Genomic DNA, 4,475 nt, shown 5'->3' on the forward strand with positions numbered 1-4,475 from the left:
TATACACACACACACACACACACACACACACACACACACACATACACATACATATACAGTCAGCATAACACTAGCAGTGGGGAGGAGGAAGAAGGGATTGGCTGGCTGCCAGGTGGGATGGAAGAGGTCATGCCTCTGGTTATCAAAATCACACAAAGGTAAGGGGAAGATCACACCTGTGATCATCAAGATCACATTTCTGATCACTAATCTCGGATGTGGATACTGATTAAGTCCTGATCAGGTTCCTACTCAGATTAGAGTTCAATGACTGAAAATAGCTTCATTATTCTGACTGGTAATTCACTGTTTCACATGTGTTTCTTCGTTTCATAGGTATTTGGTTTCCTTATCCTTTTCCTCTGAAGCTCTGGGTTCCAAGATTGTCATCTATATCTATTTCAGTTGGTTGTCTAAATCTGTTATAGAGTCTGGATACTATTTTTTTGTCTCGTTTACCATCATGGACTCACATATCTTCCTCTTTTTGTTCTCAACAATTTCTAATTTTACCCAAACTCAGATCTACAGCACCACATCTGATCTTCTAGACTAATCAGAAGTCAAGATATCCCCTTTTCCTTATGACTCAGGGTGAAGTCTCTCTCAGGGAGGAGTGATAGGGAATGGCAAAGGACACACTGACAAAGAAGATTAATCAGAACTGGCTTTGACAAGCACTGTGGCATTTGGACAAGAACAAACTGGGAGGAGGGTAGAGAGAATAGTGCAACAATGAATGAATGGAAACCCAAAATCTCTGTAAATGTTTATGAAAATTAATAAAATATAGAAAAAAAAGATATAAACTTCTTGTAAGGTCATTCATTATTCCAACTTTTACATCCCAACTACCAATTATCATTAACACATCTTGATTGTATGTTTGGTCAATTTCAGACTACAAGATTTGATAAAAATTTTCAATTTCTTCCTCTTTGTCTCTAGATGTAGGAGTGTATATTTAAATAATAGTAGTATTAACAACTCCTCCTCATATGCGTATGGATAATATCTTATCACTCACAACACTGTATTTCAGAATGTTGTTGCTATGTGCCATCGAACCACCTGTGACCTATAGCGACCCTATGTATAGCAGTTCTGAACTCTGCCCTCTTTTGAGCTAGTCTCACTAATTCCTACACACCAGGCTATGGTCTTCAGAATTACATGCTATGCGTCAGAGAGCTGGACATTGACTAGGGATGACAGAAGAAGAATCGATGTCTTCAAGTTGTAGTGCTGGAGAAGAGTCTTTAACAAACCATGGACTGCCAAGAAAACAAATAGGTCTGTCTTAGAGAGAGTGAAACCAAGTTTCTTCTTAGAGGCCAGGATTTTGAAGCTCGATCTCACATGTATTTCAGAATATAACTTGAAACTGACTTTACTACAAATGCAACATCATTCTTGTTTTTCATTCTCAGCACAGTATACCATATGATTATCTGATTCAAAGTGGCCAAAGCTAGTCCATTCCATCTAATACCTAGTATATCAATGTTCTTGTGTTGCATTTCATCTTCTCAGTATCTAGTTTTCTAGCATTCAAGTTATGTACATTACATGTTCCAATTATTAAAGATTGTCATTTTTTCTCACTTTGACTGACTTTCAATATGGGTTCTACCACTACTACTTTAATTATTCCCATTCCTCTACTGTTCATAGGGTTTTCAGAGGCCTGTTATTTAAGAAGAGGAGGTCAATCCTGCTTCCTAGTCTGTCTAAATCTGGGAGCTCTACTAAAACCTGCCCACCGTGGGTTACCCTTGTGCCATTTGACCAGTGGCACAGCTTTCAGCATCACAGTAACACACAAGTTTATCTAACTACAGCAAACTGACAGACAAGTGTTGTATCAATTCAAACAATGAAGAAGAAAGTTATCCAACAGAGTGTGGAAACTATCAAACAAGCAAAGCAAAATACTACTGAAGATCATTCAAAAATGGCAAGAACAGTAGGGAAATTCCAGAAGCTCAAGAAGGATTTAGAAGAGACTACGGTACCAGGGATAGATGAATCCTGACTTTAACTAAAGAATATCAGAATGTCTATTTATGCTTTATCAACTATTCAAAGACATTTGACTGTATGGATCATAACAAGTTATGGCTAACATTGAAAAGAAGGTTAACAGAGGAGAGGAAGACCCTCAACTAGGTGGACAGACATGGTGACTGCCACAACGGGTTCTAATGTGTCAGGAAGTGTGAAGACGGCATGGGATAAGACAGGGTTCAGATCTGTTGTTCACAGGGTTTCTATAGATTGTACTTGACTCAACAGAACCTAACAAGGTCATTATTAAATTAATTCCCAATAGCAGGATTGTAACTGTGGTTTTTTGTTTTGGTCAACCCCCATAACAAATGGAATATTCTAAACAACATGCCTCTGGAAACTCTATGAACTTTGATAAATGACAATAGTTATAGAAAGGCTTCAGGCCTTTTGTTCATAGGGTCTCTTGTTCATAGGGTTGTGCTCGACTCAATGGCAATCAACAGCTATTTAGGAGTTTAAAATTTAAATATTATAATTGGTATTGGTATTTACACCTAAAGATACATTGTTGTTATTTGCCTTTCTTCCTTGCTCTTCAAAAGGAAATAATTTTCCATTTACTGCAACTTCAAATTAAACATGTAGGGTCTTCCTGCTACAACTGATCACACTGATGCATTGGAGTATTCTAGTATACACACAAAAAATGTTTCCCTAATAAAAGAATAGGGTAAAATTATTATTATTGTTGTTGTTATTTATTATTATTACTTTATTATTATCATCATCATCATTTGCCATCGAGTCACCAAAGACCCATAGTGGCCCCATGCACAATACCTCTGAATTCTGTCCTATCCTAAGCCAATCTCACTGTGTCCTACATACCGGCCCCTATCACCCCTGTCATCTGTGTCAATCCATCTCATTCTCTTCTGCGTTGTCCTCCATCCTTGTCACCCTTTATATGAATTAGTGAAGAGGAACCATTTTTTTGTTGTTCTTTTTCTTCTCTTCAATTTTTTAATATTTTATATTGATTTGATTTGCTTACCAAGTTCATATACATTGTTTCACAATATTCTTCATTCACACTGTGTTTCATAATCATTCTCATGCACTTTATTTTATAAAAATAATTACCATTAGACCTTGCCCATCATTTCCCAGTTGTTTTTTTTTTTTTCAGTTCCCTGGCAGATCTTTCCCATTTCCTTCACCTCTTCCCTCCAACCACCAAACTGTGTAACAGTAGGGTTTCGCCCCTACCTATCCTCATCCCTCCACTTCCCCCCACTTTCACCCCTGGGTCCCTACACATGTTTTACTAGTTATCCTTTTATTTTTACAATAATGGTTTTATGCAGTATTTGTCCTTATGAGACTGAGTTAGTTCATTTCAGACAAGGGTCTCATAACAAAAGTTTTTAGGCTCTTGGTCCTCCACAAGAAAAAGACTGACAACCTAATTATAAAATGACCAAAAGACAGTGGAAGACTTTTCACAGAGGAAGACATTCAGGTGGACAACAGACACATGAAGAAATGCTCAAAATAACTGACAATCAGAGAGATGCAAATCAAAACCACAATGAGATATTATTTCACCCCAATAGCAGTGGCAAAGTTTAGAAGGGCAGAAATCAATATTGGAGAGGTAGGAACCCCCATACACTGTTGGTAGGACTGCAGAATGGTACAATGACGCTTCCTCAAAAAGTTGAACATAGGAACCATTTCTTTTAAGTGATAGTGTTTAAATAATAATACTAGCCTAATACTCCAAGGAAACATGATGTACCTCCCCAAGAAATAAACGCTCTCAGCAATATGCCCAAATTGTATGAGATAAAGACCCTCAACCAGATGTACTGACCAAGCTATTGTAGCAATGGACTCATGCATGTCAGAGATTTGTGAGCATGGCACAGGACGGGGGTCAGAACTATTGTTCATAGGATTGCTATGAGGTGTGCCTGACTACATGGCACCTAAAAAAAAAGAACAACCCATAATACTGATTTTGACCATAAACAACGTTGTTTTTGTTGTTGTTGTTAGGATTCATATGGACTTCATGTTTATGGTCTGTCAGTTTCAAGCCATTGTTGCAGAGTCACTTTGTCAAGCTATCTTGTGGAAAGCTTCCTTCTCTTCTGCTGACCCTATGTTGTTGTTGTTGTTATGTGCCGTCGAGTCATAGCAACCCTATGTACAACAGCCATAAACTCCGCTCTGTCCTGTGCCAATCGCACTGTCTCTGACACTGCCATTCCAATTATCCCAGTCACTGAATCAATCCACCTCATAGAGGGCCTTCCCCTCCTGCGCTGTCCCTCCATCCTCCCAAGCATGATGTCCTTCTCCAAGGACCGGTTTCTCCTCACAACATGTCCAAAGTATGTTAGACGGAGCCTCAGAATCCCTGCCTCCAAGGAGCCACCCAGTTTAACCCTTTCCAG

Source organism: Elephantulus edwardii, unplaced genomic scaffold (assembly GCF_000299155.1).
Source record: "Elephantulus edwardii isolate Elephantulus edwardi_28Jun2011 unplaced genomic scaffold, EleEdw1.0 scaffold00040, whole genome shotgun sequence".
Lineage (NCBI taxonomy): Eukaryota > Metazoa > Chordata > Mammalia > Macroscelidea > Macroscelididae > Elephantulus > Elephantulus edwardii.